We start from the raw sequence: 20,013 nt of genomic DNA, 5'->3' as shown, positions 1-20,013 counted from the left end.
GGAGTCTAAGTGAATGTGTTCAAGCAAATCACATACATCATGTCTCTGATGTTGAACTGAGTGGATCTAATGGATGGTGGAGCATTGTACCTGACCTTAGGGTGAACAGTTATTATAGGCAGTAATGGAAAATGGATCATTCCACTTGCTATGAGGTTGAACATGTTGCATTTTAAAACATGTTGGATCTTAGATTGCCTTTTTCTTCAGGTGGACTCATTTTATCATCTCCCATTTGAGTTGCTCCAATAGGAACTTAGAATTGTACTGGTCCTCATCAATGTTGATTTTTGTCACATAAAAGGTTGAGCCTTCAGTCTAGCAAGCTCTATAAAACAATTGTTGAAGACAGAGTTTCTATTGCTTAAGCTCTGTCAGGCAATTATTGCTTCATTCGGGTGGAGTTACTGTGTGACAGCTGAGCCCACTTGAAGCCAATTGTTGATAATTCTCTGATATGAAAAACAAAATAAGTCTTTACTCAAGAATCCAACACATTTAATTGTGTTGTAGTGTTGAGAATTTTTTTTTATCCAAAGGCTTTCATCGGGGCATTTTGTTTGACCAAAGCATTTCACATATTTGTTTTTTTTTTCAAATAGCTTTTTTTCTTCTTCTCACAATCCAAATTAATGTTATTTTTGGGGAGGAGGTTGGAGGCTAATATCAAGGCAACACGGAGAGAAGTGAGTCAACTGACGGAGGCCCTTAAAGGTGCAATGAAAAAGCAAGTACCCAAGAGGTACAGCCAGATGCCCATACCTGAAAAACTAGAAACTGCCAAACAAAGGCTCCAAGCCTTTCCCAACCGCCTATGTTTTTTTCTTTTTTTTTTTTTTACTATTTTTCAAGGCTGTACTTTAAAAAAATGAAATTGTCTAAACAAAATTTATTTTTGCTATACACTTGTGTAAACAAAATGACAAATACATCTTTCTAAGTCTAAAGAGGTACACGAGAGACAATGAAGCTAGATGGGTAAACCAGCTGTTTGCATCTCAACCAGTGAAAGTGTAGGATCAGTGGCAGGGCAGCGATAGTAGAACAGCCCCACCAAGGCTGGAAACTGAACAGTACTGGAAAGACATATGGGAGAAGGAGGCAGCCCACAACAGTGAAAGGTTGGTGGCTCTGAGAGAAGACGTCAGCAACCTCCCTGAACAGAATCCAGTTTCCATCACAGTGGCAGACACCTAAGAAAGAGTTTCAGGTATGAAGAACTGAAAAGCATCAGGCCCCGATATAATACACGCCTAATGGCTGAAGGAAGTCACTGCATTCCATGAATGCTTGGCAGTACAAATAAACCAGCTGGTTAGCGATGGGAACGACCCTAAATGGCTAACCAAAGGGTGCACAATCCTAATCCTGAAGGATCCCTCAAATGGTACAGTCCCATCCAACTACCACCCAATAACCTTGGTCTTGAGGTCAATGGCAAAACACTTGTGCAAGTCTCTATCAAATGCGGCATATACCGAGGAGATGTGCTGTCTCCACTCCTGTTCTGCATAAGCCTGAACCCCCTCAGCCAATTTACCAACAAGATTGGCTACGGATATGACTCAGGAACAGGACCACCATCAGTCACCTCATCTACATGGACGAAATCAAGCTGAATGCTAAGAATGAGTGAGACACTGACTCACTGATCCATACCACCCGGATCTACAGCACAGACATCGGGATGTCATTGGGACTAGAGAAGTGTGGTCGGATGGTGAATAAGAGAGGGAAGGTAGTCCACACAGAGGGCTCTCACTCCCAGACGGAACAATAACAAACATTGAAGGCAGTTACAAGTACCTCAGAATCCCACAAGCAATTGGCAACCTCAAAGAGGTGCCAAAATAAAAGCGACTATGGCGAAATACCTCAGAGTGAGGCAGATCCTAAGAATTCAGCTCAATAGCAAGAATAAGTCTCGGGCAATAAATAGCTGCACACCACCAGTAATCAGATACCCTGGCCAAAGAATGAGGTACAGGCCAAAGATGTTAAGACATGACAGCTCATAAACATGCATATTGGGTACCATCTCAAATCCAGCACCCTGTGACTGTACACGAGCCAAAAGGAAGGAGGCTGACGACTAGTGAGCGTGAGAGCCACTATTCAGGATGAAACATCAATGATCCATAACTACATCAAGGACAAGGCTCCAACAGACGATGTGCTCAATGAATGTCTCAGACAATGGGGAACAGAGGATGAGGTGCTTGAGGTTCAGCCATTGGAGGACAAGCCCCTACACGGGATGTACCACTGAAACATAACTGAAGTGGCAGATATCGGAAATCCCACCAATGCCTAGACAAAGCTGGACTGAGGGCCAGCACAAAGGCATGGCTGCACAGGAGCAGAAGTACCTGCGCTTGGAAGAATAAAGAGGGTAGACTGCCCGCGGTGGGTGAGAAAGAGTTTTTATATATATGTATATATATATGTACACACACACACTCTCTGTCCTCGACATCAAGTTAAAAAAAATGTTTAGACAAAGCCTTGTCTGACCTCCAAAGTCTTTCTATTTCAAAATATTTTCAACATTTAGCAATAATTCATTTTGTATATTTATATTGCTGTGTGTGGATGCTTGCAAAATGGCCAAGCTCTCAGACTGCTCACTGCGTAAGGACTATTAAAGATATTGGGGTAAGGAAATCAGATCAGGCCAGTATCCTTCAGGCATGACTCACTGTCCATGGAGAAATAGACAGCAACTATAAATCAGTTTTATTTTATAGCCCCTATTCACAAGATGGGTTGTTTTAATGCTATTTACAATTAAATCAAATCATACAGAAGGATTGGTGAAAAAACTAAATATATCATATGTGAAATAATCCATATGACTGCAATGTCAATAACTTGCATTTGCCCACTTTGTGTTATTGACTAAGCATCAATTTATCATACCAAAATGCATATAGTCACAGTTGTGAGAAAAACCTGCCCTAAAAAGGAAGAATCCTCTAGCAGATCCAGGCTAGTTGTGAACGACATGCTGCCACATCCAAATGGAGGTTTGAGAGGGAGGAGCATACTCACACAAGGAACACAGAAACACTAATTTGCATTTGTAATTAGTTTTACTGGCTCCGTTATTTCTAACTGTCCCCTTGGCATCAGTACTTAGAGGATCTACCCTTAATTGCACTTAGATCTGTAAGCCTTTACATGCATGACATGTTTCTCCATTTTTGACACCTACTGGAAGATGAAACACTCCCCTCTAATGCGTCCATCACAAAATGCCTTGTGTTTAGCACCATCACTCTTCCCATCTGTTCTGAGCAAAATCATGTGGATGAAAAGAATTGTCACAGCATGGATTTTCTACAATGTTAGTTTTCTTCAACAAAGAATTGATTCCATTTGATTCAAATGTAAAATACTATATTAATTGTACAAAGAAAGAAAATGAAACATTGTTATAAGTCTCATTCTGTGCAGATAAGGATTTATACAAGTCTTCCTACACTGTTTTTTGAAACTGTTTACCACCTCTCTTTTAATTCATGCACATATTTATGAGGATCATCTACAGAGATCAGATCTGATCATTTTGGTGGACATTCCAGACCAATAGTGCATCTAAGTATGGTGATTTGCAGGAGTAGGCTTGTCCAAAGTTTCATAAGATAATTGCAACGACAAACTGCTTGTTTGACATTGGTTTCAGTTTGGTCTACATATTCTTTCATGTTTAATGTCTCAGTTGCAAGTTTGGCAAACTAAAATATCCTCAGTAACATCCTCCAGTTTTCTATTTCTATCTCTACTTCTTCTTTCTCGGATGATATAAACTAAACACTATCTACTGACTGTCATTTGGCAAAGCCAAATAGCCATAGATCCTACTGAAACTTTTTTTACTGAATAATTTTTTTATTTAATGTTTCTTTTTCTTTTATTTTCTGTTTGGAAATAATTCAGCATTACTGGATTCCAAACACTGTTCCTGTTTGAGGAGGGTTCCACCCTCTGCACCACACTGTAGAGGAGCTGAGTAGCTCCTTTAGTGAAACACTGTTACACCCTGTTTGTGAAAAAGAGCACTACCACAGGTCATTCCTCCCTGCTGCCACCATACTCTACAATGCAAAACTTCAATAACACAATAACTTGTGCAATGTACAATGTGCAATTTACAGTACCATTTGAAACCCTTTGCAATAAACGTTTCTCTATAATTTACACCCAGTGCAATAACTATATATACACATAAATATCCATCCATATAAATACCCATGTAAACACCCTTTGCAATAATCGACAATAATGATCCTACTATATTAAAAAAAAGCTGTCATATTGACTTTATTGATCTCCACTGTGAGATCAATAATGTCAATCAATCAATCAAACTGGAAGACAGAAAGGAGTAGTGAGACCAAGAAAGCGGATACTTCAAACAGGTGTTTTGAATACTTGATTAAAGAAAATAAAAGAGAAAAGATTTATCAGAGACTGGGCTCTTAAGTGCAGTTTTTGTCTTGTTTGAGCATTTCAATGTGGAGGTAGGGCCAATTATTTCTATCCTGTAATTCCAAATCTAGTCTGACCTTTGAAAAAGTAACCTTTCTAAAATGGAAACCACAAGATGGGTATGATGAAGCTTTTACAATGATGGCCCTTAGTCTAAAATTCTTATTTGAAATGTATCCATGAAGTACACCATGTATCCCTATTATCTGTGTGAAGAGGGTCAAGGCAAAGAGTTCTTTTGAAAAGAAGAACAGCCCGCCGCATAAGCTTTTTAGGTGGTCCTGTAGTTTTTTCTTCTTTGTGAGTGTAAGTAATTGGTGAACTCAACATATCACTTTCTAATGATTCTTCCTGCTGTGCATGCACTCCATTTCTTACTCTCTTCTTCACTCCAGCTTATACCAGCGGGCTAACTTCCTCTCATATTCTCAAGGGGAGATCACAGATATCACTTTCTGAGCTCTTATGTTCACTAAGCTGTGCCTAAATTGAAAGAATTTAACAAAATACTGCAATGGCTTTGTTATTCCTAGCATTCATCCTTCCAGTCATTTTTAACTAATACTAAATAAGGTAAGAACTGTTCCATTTATTCAATAAAGGTTCTTCTGATATCCCACTCTCCACTTTATCCACTCAAAATCTTAGGTCGCCGGTCAACCATTTTAAAGTCTTTACAACTAATAACCCAGAAGGCATGAAAATTACAAAACATTTTTACCAATATAGACAGGTTAGACATTGGTGGAAAGCCTAGATTCTCCACAATTCAATCACTAATTTCATTTTATGGACACAGCAAGCACAAAAGTGCAATTAACACAGATGTAGCAGCATATCAAAATGTTAACATGTTTTAAGATATCCAGTAGCCGTTTTATAAATCCAGTCTTCAATGGTTTATATTCCTTTCGTCCATAAGGGTCCACAGATTAAAGATAATCCAGAATATTTATAAAAAAGATATTCCATTATGAGGAAATTGCCACATAATGTCCGGTTGTTGACATCAGAAAAGTTAGGTGGTCATAGTTAATGCTCAGCATCTTGCTAATATTTACTTTCCTCAGTTGTTTGCCTGGGATGTTTGGTATGTTTCTTTACCTCATCTTCTTACCTACAAGACAAAAGTGTCCGCATCTTTGTTTGATGCGATTTGAGTCAAGGACAGTCGCTTAATGCTACGTTCAGACCGCAAGCAGCAAAGGCAGCAGAAGCAACATGTTTGCATGCAAAGTCAATGGTTGACGTGCATCAAGGCGCAGAAGGAGGTCCCGCAGCACGTTTTGAGCAGCAGATGCAACCCGTCTGAGCAGCTGAAGCAGCGTGTCGAGAGTGTTTGAGCATCTGACGTGCTACAAATGCAGCTGCTGCTGGAGATCGAAAAATTGAACTTATGTCGAAGTGGAAATATCTAGTGGTCCTGTTCTTTCTTCAACCCTTCATCGCTCCCCGAGAGACCACTCGCAATATGTAGGGAAGGGTCGAGGAGGAGCAGCCACCCATAGGAGCCAGAGGAAGAACATTTAGGGCTATCTGATGCAAGAGGTGTGTTTAGTGAGACTGTTAAAAATGATCAGGTTCCATCTCCTCATTCATAGTGATTCATATTATTAAATTGTTTTGATAAATATATTGAAAGAAACATCTACAGCAGTGCCTGCTTCTGCTTCTTCTGAGCTGGCTGGACCAACATCTGCTCCTGGACCATCCTCTGCTGCTGCATCAGCAGGTGTGTATGGAATCACTGACAGCAGTGCAAAAAAATTTTAATCTAAATAGGTCACGTTTTCTTAAAATAAGGGCATTTTTTTAAGTGAGGAAGTAAGTCAGACACTTTGCCAATTGAACAAGATCATTTAAATTTAAAATGAGAAAAAAACAATTGACTTGTCTTATTTCAAGTGGCAAATTATCTTATTAACCTATTCAAATTAAGGGTAAATACACTTAATTAAGAATTTCTCATTTATTTCTTAATCATTTTTGCAGTGAATGTATAACTGTGTTCTGCACAGTGTGAAAAATATTCACATTTTATATACTCATGTTACATGATTATTGTATTTCTGTAGTATGAAATGATCAACTGACTGTTTTGGAGTGAATTATAAATGCTCTACGAGGGTCCCCAAGTGAAGAGATGATATGTCAGTGGCATACGTAGATCCTGTTAAAACATCATTTTAATGCAATAAACATTACATGTGGGGATAGCTTCAAAACTTCTGTGGCAACCTGCTTCTTCTGGTTATCAAATCATATGCTAATCTCAGACACAACTTCATAATAAAGCATAACTCTCCCAGAGCTTTTTATGACACTGAGACAAAAAAGCAGATAAAGAAAGGTGAGGCAGGGGTGTTTGCCTCCACAAAGTGTCTTATATTTCACTAAACATAAGTTTAAATTGATATAAGTATGGATGTACTCTTATTAATTTCTAAGCTATTACAAAAGGTCTAGATCTATTTTTTTCCTTCCTTCATCTAATAAAGTACTTTTAAGAATTGCACCTTTAACCTAAGACTTGAGTTATGTTGTATCATTATGTCTCCCAGTATAAGATACTAGAGAATAAAATGAATAATTTACACAAATGCAGGTTTGAGGTTTTGAAAAAAAAAAAAAAAAAACATTTTAAAGTAACCTTTAAGCTACCCTTTTAGCTTTAAAGTGCTTTAGCACTAAGGCTTCTCATTTCCAGTGTTTTAGAGTGATGAATCAAAGAGCTGTTCCTTCCCACTTCATACGGATGCATAGTACGTTGTGTAGGAGGGCTTCTGCAGAGCATCCACATTCAGCTCTATAGAAGCGAGATTAACTTGCTCTCAAAAATGCATTAATTCATACAGGACATGCTACATTCGCATGAAGATGTCAATGTCAAAGGTAGACTATTTTCAGGGGCAGAAAGAATATATAAGTTAATATAAGCCAAAACTGAACTTGATGATCACCAAACTTTAGATATTCCTCTCTCACCTTTTTCCCTTTTTGTGCGTCTTTGAGAGCCAGTCAAACCAGAGTTCTTGTATGCCCAAATGCATAAACATGAGTTCAAGCCAGTTTTGACACTCATGCCCTCAATTTATTCACTTTTCTTTATTTAGCATAGCCAGATTCATGTAAATCACCTGCACCTGTTGAGAGGTGGTGCCCCTGTCACTTCCCTTCCCTCCGCAGATGTCAGACTCCTGCTGACTCTGTCCCAGGATAGATGTCTTAAATTAATTTGGGGACATTGAGTCCGATTATCAAAACTTTGTTTCCTTGTAAAAGGTTGCTTTTGGGCAATAAGTTGAGAAATGTTTTACCTGCCCGCTAATACTGCTTTAAGGGTATGCTAAATATATTGGCTCAGAAACTAGTTCTTGGGTTAAAACACCATGAAATTACAAAATATGTTAGTGTCCAGATAACTTCCGATTAGATTTGGGTCATTACTTGGTATGAATATTATTCAAATCTGCCATCAAGTATCAAAGAAAATTACCACAACATTTTGAAATATATAACAGAATTGTAAAAAGAAAAGAAAACAAAAACACTTTATTAAAATTTATTTTCAGCCTTGTGTGAATGCTGCGTTTGCTTTGCAAGTGAGTTCATAGTGTTCTAAATGACTGCACCAAGGTTGTTATGCTACAAAACTTGTTTCGCTAATCTGCACATTTACACTCGCACTAATTTTTCTGAGCTTTTTGTTTTTTCTTTCTTTTTTTTGAGCCAACCTTTTTTGTGAGAGGAAATTCCAAGAAATTAGCATATACATGCTTCGTGAAGCCTGTATAGCTGCTGTTGGATTTCTTGCAGCTTCTCTGAGAACTGCACATCTGACCTTGAGCTGAGATTGATTGGCAGGAAGAATTGCTTCACTATCATCACCGCTGATTTATTTACATTGACATATTGTTTTAACGCTGAATACACTTTACATAAATTAAACTCCTCCTTTTATAGAGGTTAGTGTATACCAGAAAATTCATAATATATTTTGAAACAGTAGAAAAGGTGCTGCACTGCCTATCTCAAAACAACAAAAATATAAAAACATTTATATTATTTTTGGTTTCCACAAATTTTAGTATGAGATTTGACCATCTGCACATCTATCCATTTCTTGACTATTCTGTACCCCTCAAAAATTTGCTTGTGCAATCTTTTGCTTCCTGTTGTTTGGTGTTTGGATCATCAGGGAAATTACTTCTTCAGCCTCTCACATTGCAAGAATGATCTATTTGTATGCCCCTTTGCCCACCCCAATCTTTTATTATTAGGGATACATTTGCAAGCATCTGCACCCTGAAATGATCATCAAAAGTCCTTTGAAATGTACTCAGTTAACAGAAGTGACATTGAACAAACTGCCTGTACAGCTTAAAAGATCAAGGGTTTGTTCCATTAATCTTTACAAATGTAGAGGAAAATACATTGCCATCGTGACTACAATAAATAATTTAAAGATCCTGCCGAATTACGCCATTTGGTTCAGTATGGAGTATATTTATTTAATAAAAAAAATAAAAAATTGAGATGCAACATTTTTTGGATGAAATGCGGTTACAATAAGCCTGGGCTTATTATTTAACATATACTCTAACCGAAACAAGAAAAGGTTAAAGGTTATAACTAATAGAATTAGTTTTTTTCAAAAATCTTAAGTTTTTTTTTGTTTTTTTTTATATGAGAATGTTTTTTTTTTTTTTATATTTCTCATACAAAGAAGAGCCGAAATTGGAAGGTTTTATTTGGATGAAGAAATTAATAGCTCTTTGGCATTTAAACACCAGGAGAAGACATCAATTCTAAATTGATGTGTCCCGTAGTCTGTCACTGGTGTTGGAAATGAGGCTGGAGAATAAAGGGAGTTATAAGTAGGCTAATAGAATGAGAGTTGTGAAGGGGTGGAGGGAGGTAATTACACAGGAAGGTAAGGATGTCCTGCAAGGTGCTGTGCTGTGCTGGAACAGTTGAACATGTTTGGGGGATAGCAGGTAAGAACTTTTTAGTCTGAAACTAATCATAGACTTCATTTCAAACCGGAGAGCATGGATGGAGGTCTTGAGACCAGTCTTGACTTGTTTTTCCTGTTCTTGGTCTCAGTCTTTATGGCAGGGTTTCAGTCTTGGTCTCATTTTGTCAGGACTCAACAAATTATATCGAGTTGCTGACCTTGTGGTTTTTCCCAAAAAATTAAATAATAGCAATGATACAAAGATAACTCCCTTTGATAATTACCTGCAGATGCATATTAGTCATCAGAACCCTAAGAACAAACTAAGCACAATGTTGTTGTCACTCATGATAACCATGACTTGAGAGAATGTTTCTAGCACCATGGCATGTGGTATTTTGATTACTGCTGCTTTTGATCGGTTGCTTTAAAAAGGGAACATCCACCTGCTGCCATGCTTTCACTGTCATTTGCTGTCTCAACACCGAACATGTCCTCGGTTTTGAAAATTGGGTGTGGGGGTGGGTGGGTGAATGTGGTTCAGTTAAGCTTGACCTACAGTAAACTTCCAAAAGGCTTTGGAATATAAGGAGAGAAAACTTGCCAGGTTTGGTATGTAAATTATGGCCTCGCCAAAGTAAAACTTTTTATCCAATGGAGAATTTTTGGCAATACTTCAAAATTGATTACAGACTTTCTCATCTAATTTAACTTTTCTTAAACTTTGTGTTAAGAAGATTTAGCAAAATCAGTGCATTCTTTACATGAGCATCTGGTAGATAAGAGTTTGAAGTTTGAAGACATTTTGCTCCCCATCTAGGGAGCTTTTTCAATTCAAATTGTCAAAATTAACGTCCAAGCTTCCAAGCTTTATATAGTAGGTGAGTATGCAGTTCATTTCAGCGAGAAATGCTGTGATCTTTATATTGGAGAAACCAAACAACCTCTCCACAGACACACTGCTCATCACAGAAGAGCTTCCTTCTCTGGACAAGACTTGGCTGTTCTTCTACACCTTATGTGCAAAGGACATTCTTTTCTATAAAAGTCCATCAAATTACATTTTGGACAAAGAAAACAGGTGGTTTGAAAGTGGTGTGAAGGAAGACATTTGTGTTAAGAGAGCAAAAACAACCTTAAACAGGGGGGCTTGACTCAGGTTTCAGCTCTCAAAACCCTACAATTCAGCAGTGGAGTTGATTCTTTCTTGCTATCATAATCCTCACTGCCATGCAGGGGACCAAGACATCTCGACTGGTCAGCCACGCCATCAATGCACCTTACGACCCCCCTTACTCGAGGCATAGGCCAGTATCAGGTATTGCAGGCTAACAAAGAGCGGACCTGTTCTTGCGCTTTAATTTGCATGTTTTCTAAGCCAAAACAAGGCTTTGTTTGGGCTACTCAATAAAGCTAAGAACTCAATGCTAATTCTGACATTTTGAATTCAGAAAGCTTACTGGATGAGAAGCGAAACGTCTTCAAGCTTGGAAAACATAGTCAATTGGTTTGTTTTTTAACTTTTTTGGAATGACTATGACTTGAATGACAGAGACTGTTAACCAGTACACATTTGTTGTAATTATATATAGTTTAGGTTGGCCGGGGAATTTTTGTTAATCTATGAATTAAAAAAATACCAATTAACTACAAAGTAATATTACAATATAATAAGGAATAGGAATACTTTGAGTCTAAACACAATTAAGGGTATTTAGGGTATAGGGTATTTAAAAAAAGGAGAATAATATGCTGCTAAAGATCAAAGAGAAATGAAAGTCGGAATAAGGATGGCGGAAAAAAAAGCAAATAAAAAGAGGATTAATAAGGACCAAAGGCATTAAAGATATTTTAAAGGCAGAGGAGACACAATGATGAGAAACATAACACAGGAAGACAGAAAACAAGCAGGGAACAGTTTGCAACATTTTTAGAAGGAACAAAAAAAAAAAAAAAGAAGTTTTTTAAATTTAATCACAACAGAATCAAAATAAAAAGTATGACCATTTTCTTCGGGGTATTCCTGAAATGCCATCAATACCATCTGTGGAATGCAATAACATCATTAAACATCTGATGTTTTTCTGCTTCAATGCATGAAGAATGATTGTAAGATGCCACAATGTTCAATACAAATTGGTTGTGGGTATGTAATAGAGACAGAATATGCATAAATTAAAGAATTCATGTCTTTTTATTATATATTTTGTAACATCTGAGCCAGTAGCAGCAGCCGATCATCCATTACATTTCCACTAATTTATTAAGTGCATTCTTTATCATTATTATTGTGAAACATACTTCTTCATTTCTCTAAGATATACAATATCATGCCTGGGTAGCTACATACATCTTTTTTATGTTTTGCTAATGAAGTGAGTCGTTTTTCCAGCATGAAATCATAATTTATCACATGAGACGACCTCCTGCTGTTTACCATTTCTGCCCATTATTTACAAGATAGTGTCCATGCAATAAATTGTTTCCTTCAAAGCGCTGACTGGTAACGACACAAGATTGAAGAACCTTTAAGATCCCTCAGTTTCACAGATGTTCTGTCATGCACATACTTTTTGTCTTTTTTTTTTTTCCACATCGGTCAGGAGGGTGGAGGCAGGGGAAGCCCACTCTTTCATTTTGTGTGTCCAGCTCTAAGCTGTCTCAATTTGGAAAAGAAAATCTATCATTTAAAGAGCCAGAGGCTGTTGCACTTTGATCTCTAGTCAGATTTCTGGTTTACCTTCAGATCAAATGGTTTTGAATCTGATATTTAGCGTATATAGCGTATATAGCGTATATAAGAACTAGTAAAGGGATAATTATTTGTAAAACTTTCTGTAGAGAAGTGAAAAAAAAAACTCCAAAAAGTCTTGACTCTTGTCTACAGTTTTGCTAAATTCACACCAAAAAAGGTCATCATTAAAAGTGAAAAAAAGGTTTTCCCCCATTTTATCAAATTAATAATCATTAGATGATTTATCCAGATAACTTAATCTTAGCTAATTAACACTAACTTTGTAGACACCAGAGTAAATAAAAAGCATTTAGTTATAAAGTTTTTTTTTATTGATGAAAATGGCCAAAGCTGGATTCCATTGAGGGGAATCTCAAAAAAATCAGAAACATGGATCTGTAAATCCATATACAAGTAAACAGACCAAGACCAAAGACCAAGAGGAAGATTTCAGACTTTTAGAAGATTTCAGACTTTTAGAAGCTTCAACTGCCACCAGTTTTAAAACCAAAAACCTATATTTTAAACTCAACTGATTGTGAATGCAAAGTAATAAATGTTTTATTTTATATATTAACTGAAAGTATTTTTTAAAAATTTAAAATTGGACATTTTCAAAGCTGACACTTTTGCTGACTTTTTACACATGTTGTTTTTACATTCTTAACAGTCGCCTACATGTGTTTGTCTGTGTTCTTAATAATTAGGTAGATATGCAATAAAATGGATCCAAAACAAGCTGAACAGTGAAAGGAGGGAACGTTGTACTTTGCCAGTTAGCAGGTCAATGCTTTGGTCTTCACGCCACATGTTACAAATCTGTTCTTAAAGTAATCGTTTTAGCACATTTACCATATTCTGATTAGTTTGTTGTTGTTTTTTCTTTAATAGACAGTAAGAAAAACATTCTGGAACTCTCTTTAATCCAGCTGACCAGTACAAGCCTGGTAAACTAAGGTCATTCTAATGGCAGTTTAACAAGAGGACTAAACCTTTGAAATAGTATGACAGAAAATCTTTTGGAAGAAATGTGTAAAACCATTGTGAACCTTATAGCTAAAGTGTTATGGCAGTTCAGAACAGGCGTGGTGGCTGTAGCATACTTAAGTACCTCAGGAATTTACCCTCATGCAGCACCTGGACTCCCCAAACTGGGAGAATCTCCAGACATTCTGAAGAATCCAAGGATGCCAGCGCCATTAACGCTTTCTACAGTAAATACAGCATATTAGCACACTCCGTCAAACCCAGTTCTCCCCGTTGAAATGAACAGGGGGGTTGAAGCTCCTGCTATTTATTTGGCCCGGTGAAGCAAGATGGGCATTGTCCCTGTTATCCATGCAAAATTGTCGGTGAAAGGTGAGCCACAGGATGCCAATGACGCTGTAAATTTGCTGCTATTCAGAATGAACGCACCATTAGGTTTAATGCTGTATTGTAGATTGAATATAGACATCTCGAAACAGCAACATCAATTTAATATTTAGTCATTAAGAATACTTACCTGACCATAGAAGAACACTGTGGGAAATAACTATTAGCTCGAAAACTTGCAGAAAGGTGTATGTCTAGCTCTGCATGAAATGGAACACATGATCAATTAATTGCAGCAGCATTTTAGTTACCTTATTTATAAGGTGTATAAAGCAAAAGAAAAGGCTGATATTTAAAGAGTAGCTATGGCAAAAGTATTTACAGTTCAAAACTAATTAGGTTTTACTAGTCCCTTGGCACCTCTGCAGATTTTCAATAAAAAAAATGTTTAACTCTGCTTAAAAGTCAGCATTCATCTGTGGTCAAGAGTCTAAGGACAGATCAATATTACTTTTGGTTCTGCATGGCCGAAAGTGAGTCATAATCAGAAGGCACATGGAGACAATTCCTGTGGAGCAATTTGAATAACCTCCAATGGGTTAAGTGGTTAAAGGTGCAGCAACAACTTTTCTATGGGTGATTCAACACATGCTTACATCACCTCACAACCAAGAGAAATATTTATTCCAGCACAGAATAAACATTAAAATGCAAGTCACTCTGGCTGACCGATCACATTGGATTTGCAGTGCAAAGCAATAACAATGTTTATGTCTACACCCAGCCTCCATAAATTTACAACATGACTGCTTGTGTTTCTTCATGGCAGTACAGATTATGACTCAAAATGCGGTGTTCTGTTGAGCTGCAGAAGCAACATGCATATATAACCATTCAAATCTTTGTTAGAATCTGAGGTCATGTTGACAGCTGTATGCTCCCAAAAAATGATACGTAATGCACAATAGATGGCCACTAAAAACTACAAATGGCCCAAAGCCAGTCACAAAGCTGAGACTACATGTAGTTTGGTATTTGGAAGTAAATGTGACTTACTGAGTGGCTCTGTGTGCTAAGATCCTACTTAGCACACGGAGAAACAAGTGAGCGAAAGGTTTGTAAAAGAAAATAATCATTTAATTTAACAGGTCTGATTATTATAGGTAGATTGGTGGATGATACAAATGCAACAGTGCCTAAAATAAATACTCGTAAGAATCAAGGTATATGGAAATCTATGGAATCTAAATTAATCTATTATCTATAGATAGATCAATTTAGATATGCTATTGATATAAAAATACATTTAAAAATACTTGGATTTTTTCCGTTGAACATGATACAGAAAAACTAAAACCTTCTTAAAATGGAAAAAGTTGGATTCTACACCAGCACTCTTCATCAGTCATGTTCTTACTTTTAATTCGATCAGCTATTTCCTTTACTAAAGAGCAGACTTGGACCCGGCCAGTTTTTTTTTGTTGTGGCATGCAGTTGATATCGAAGATGCAACAAACTTTCATCTGTTAATCGAGTATAATAAATGGATCCTTGGACTTTGTTTCTTGTTTCATTTCACTATTATTCAATAGATCAAATACATTTGGCAATTTGAATGCAATACTTAAACTTGACATTTTCTGGCTTTAAAGTAAAGGTTAACTGGTGCTGAACCGAGACCCATTATAAACTGGATTTATAGAAAAAGAGACTTTCTGTCAGACAGCTATTACATAAGCATGCACCAATAGGTAGAACGTCTGTGGACTTCCCAGGAGTTTTACACTTGAGTTCTTGTAAGGTATGAAATGTCCTGAACCCAAAATAACTTTTTTATTCTTTAAGCCTTGAACACAATAAGCACTTTTGTTGTTCCTTTGATGTATGTATTGGCCCCTATCCAAAGTGCTTGTTTTGTTTTTTTGAATTTGTAGGAATAGGGCGGCCCAACCAAACCTCAACTTTCTCTTGTAGGACATGGAAACTCCATGAGGAAATCAAAACCAAGTAGCTTCTCAGTTTTTTTTTTTTTTTTTTCACTTTATTTTTAGAGTCATTTATATAATAAACTCAGCTGTCCTAAATGTGATTTAATCTGATAATCACTTGGATTGGCTAGATAAAATCTGATTTTGAGTTGAGTTTTTGCAACAACATTCCACTCCTAAGGGCCTATATTTGACTTGGGGCAGCCTTGTGTGACAGTCCCACTAATAGGATTGGAGATTCATGCAAACAGAACATCAACAAGGTCCCCAGCCAACAATAATCCACACGAAATGCCAAGTCCTCTGTACTATTCTCGTTTGTTTTTCCCACTATTCCAAGTTGAAAATGATAAATGATAAAACTCTGGAGAACATTCAGGAATTTCTTGGCATGGTGAAAAACTAAATGTTTATCACCCTTTACCTTTTTAGTGTTACTCCCAGTTTCCCCCTAGAACAAGAGTAAAATTATAAATCATCTCCCTGCAGTCGAAATTTCATGCTTGATGGGTGAACAACTCTAGCATCTGGTGGGGTCCTGAGATGAGGGGGTGTTCCAAGTCTCTCCCGCTTCCAGCTTCCCCTGGGCTGATTCACTCACGCTGCCAGCATCCTGACAAAACATAGACATGTGCTGCTAAGAGGATGAGACAAAAAAGGGATTGTAGAAAAAAAAAGCTTAATATTTAGGAGGACACCTTTTTTAAACCTATTAAGTGAACTGCATGTACTGTAGGTCGATGTGTAATATCTCCACCTGATTCATGTCTCCAAGAGATGCAAAAAGTAGGTAATTGGAGCATATTATGAGGTGTCATACTAACTACACTGCTCAAAGAAATAAAGGGAACACATAAACAAGACAATATAACTTAAATTACATCAAACTTCTGTCAAAACAAACTGTCCACTTAGGAAGCAAGACTGATTGACAATCAATTTCACATGCTATCGAACAAATACTATAGACAACAGGTGAAAATTATTGCCAATTAGCAAGACACACTCAACAAAGGAGAGGTTCTACAGGTGAGGGACGCAGACCATTTCTCACCTATGCTTCTAGCTACCAGTGTTGCCTTGTCTGTATATACTTAATGTATATATATTTTTTTTTATATATATTTTTAAATATTTTGTATATTTTGTATTCTTCTTTTTTCCTACTGTACTGTTCACTGTGATGCAACGCTGCAATTTCCCCACTGTGGGACAAATAAAGGATTATCTTATCTTATCTTATCTTCTGGTTGATGTTTTGGTCACACACACATAATTTAGTTGAGCTGTGGTGAAAAGGTTTGTTGTGCCTGTCAGCGTAGTGTCCAGTGGCTGGAGGCGCTACCAGGAGAAAGGTCAGTATGCCAGGTTATGTGAAAGACACCACAACCAAAAAACAGGTCCTCTACCCCCATATTTGTGCAAGGAGGATCCATCCACCAATCTCATGTTGCACAGATCCTTCAGGAGACCATTCACCGCCTCATTCAGAGCATGCTCATGTTTTGTAGGGGGGTCATTCAGGCACATGGAAGCCAAACACAATACTGAGCCTCATTTTGACCAGTTTTACAGACATTACATCAAAGTTGAATCAGCCTGTAGTTTGTTTTTCCCCTTTAATTCTGTGTGTGACTCCAAATCCCAGCCTCCATTGGTTAGGGTTGATTGATGGTTTTTGTGTGATTTAGTTATCAGCACATTCAAATTTGTACAGAACAAAGCATTCAGTGAGAATACTTCCTTCATTCAGATTTAGGACGTGTTATCTGTGTTTCCATGTTATATTTTTTAGTATTAATTGAGTGTCAATACTTGCATATGAAAAAAAATTGGGGAAAAAAAGGTGCGGTTGAACATACAGCTTTGTTTGGTTAGGTCTAATCTCAACATTTTGAAAAATGTAATACTTGACCAAAAACACTTATGACAAAGTTTAATGCAATCTTTGGCATGTTATTTTCCTTTGTCCTATGCAGCTGCACCAATGGTTAAAGTCCCTCATTAACATATAGTCTTGTTCTACATATATCTGCTACTAAGCTAGTATCTGAGCCAGGCATTTAAGTACTTCATAGGCACAATCGAAAAGCTGCATGACACAGGCCCTTGGGCGCTGCTGTTTGAGACCACTGGTCTAAGTAGTTCACTCCAATACTTAATGGTAGTGAGGTTGCTATTATTCATCCTGTGCAAGTCTGTACACCCATATGTAACAGGGAGGGAAAGCGGGTGATTTGTCCTGGACACAGAGTTGAGTGGGCAGCTGAGAACCAGATCCAACTATGAATTTGCAGCCTAGATTTCCACAAGTTACCCACTGTGTTACAATAAAGGGATGTTCTATTCTAAGATTATTCTAATTTTATCAAAACACAGTTGTGAAGAGATATAAAAGCTTCATTTTGATTTGAATAAAATACTGTCTTATTGGCATATTCTTTGAATTGCCCTTACTGTATCGGGGAAGTATATGTCATGTTGTGTGTAGGTTTGTTAGAGGACCCAAATGCAGAGATGGAAGCTGAGGTGGTTTCTCGCTGATTTAATGACCAAAAGTTGGCAAATGGATGGATTTTCAGATTTATGACATTCAGATTTCTCTTGTTTGGATTTGGACATACCTGACGTATTTATAATTACAGAGGATTTTGGCGGTAATTTGGGTATTGATTAGCGGTTGACACCCTGTCAAAGGCTCTGAATGAGCACGACAGGGAGCTGAACCATATGCTGGGTGCAATTGAATGCAGGCTGGCTGCGGTGGATGAACTCAAAGGTGAGATGGGATAATATCTTGGATGTGCATGCTCGCTTCAAGGTGGAAAAGCCCAACAAATTTGGAACATTGGATTCCCCATGTAGAGCCAGCAAGAAAAAACCCAAAGGCTGACGGAAAATTCCTCTGCAACCTGCTCTCAAAACAGTGTGCCAGAGTGTTAGCCTTACCTGGTATGAGCTCTAACATCCAGTGTGTCATGAACCTCAGTGACTCATGAACCTCTTTGCTCTAGCTAAGAGATCCTCTCTTGTGTCCTAGGTTGTCTGATCGAAATTTCTCTTCGAAGACCATCCCGGGAACGCAAGTTTAAGCTGAGCAGATTAGTCTCAGATCAGCTCAGCAGTTCTTAGGTTCCAAGCCAAGCCTTCTGTCCCCTTGAGTTCCACCAGACCCTGTCTTCCTGCCACCTACTGGCCTCTCTCCCGCCGCACAGCCACCTCTCCCACTTCAAACATCAACAATAGTGGGCTGTGGCATTCTCATCCTGCACGGTAAGCCAAGCCTTAATTCTCTCTATGTGTACCGTGAGCCTGGTTAAAACTCTCCCTCTTTGTTTCCAGGGTGAGCCCGCACTCCCCTCACCTATTTGCTGTTGCTTAAATATGAGATATATATATATATATATATATATATATATATATATATATATATATATATATATATATATATATATATATATATATATATATATTGTCCCTATTCAATACTAGAGACAAATACTAGCCCACCAACCAACATATTATGGTTAAAAAGTGCTGGTATAATGGTGTAGTGGTATAATGTTCACTGCAGCATATCTAGGCCATTTTATTTCTCCCAAATAGGCTCCCAGTGAACCTGCTCTCATCTGTGAAAAGAAGAGGGCATCGGGGCCAAACCTGCCAATTCCCGTCTTTCCTAGCAAATGCCAGTCAGGATCCATGATGCCTGACAATGAGCACAGGGTCTACCCAACAGTGGCTTTCTGGGTGTCACTTTCTTGGGCTCTTGCAATGCTTCTCTGTGCACAAAGGATCAGTGGTGATTCTACTGACAGGATAGGTTAAAAACTTCTAATGGCCCTGTTCAGCTCTCCTAAAGGAATTGCCAAGCTTCTAGAATCTTGTCTGTGTAATATTCTCAGGAAAACAGAAGACATTCTATGAATCACATCTATTAAGGAGCAATTGTGATGGAGTTACTTCCTTAACTGAAACCAAAAGTTTGCTAAGAGCAAACAGCTAAAAAACAACCAAACAAATAAAGCTAAACGTGGGGTACTGGGTCACAAACCCTCAGTTATCAATCAGTTAAATGTAATTTTTGTCTAGATGCAAACAGTTGATTATGTAAAGCATTATAACAAAGCATCAGTCATTAAAATATTGGAGACTTTGCTTAGTCTTGTAAAAATACACCATTACCTAATTTACCTTCAAATGGGTGTTGTTATATTTAGTTTACCTGAAGCAAGCAATGCTGAGACTTACAGTCTTTTTTAGGGGACAGTACTGTTGTGTCTACTTAAAATAAGGTCATCTTAGTTTCTAACTTTCACACTGCCATTTTGTTTGCAGAGTCACCATCACAGGTGTATAAAGATGAAGACAACAAATGCTAAAAACAAGATAAATGACAAGTCCACGAAGACAGCATAAACTTTTGGAGCAAATATATGCTTGTTTAACACAAAGAACAGCTTTTCACCACAGAGGGGGCATATGGCCGGCCCCTGTTTCGACAACAACTCGGTGTCACCTTGCTGGCC

The sequence above is a fragment of the Cyprinodon variegatus genome, unplaced genomic scaffold (genome assembly GCF_000732505.1).
Source record: "Cyprinodon variegatus isolate N-32 unplaced genomic scaffold, C_variegatus-1.0 Scaffold280, whole genome shotgun sequence".
Classification (NCBI taxonomy): domain Eukaryota; kingdom Metazoa; phylum Chordata; class Actinopteri; order Cyprinodontiformes; family Cyprinodontidae; genus Cyprinodon; species Cyprinodon variegatus.
This window is presented reverse-complemented; position numbering follows the sequence as displayed.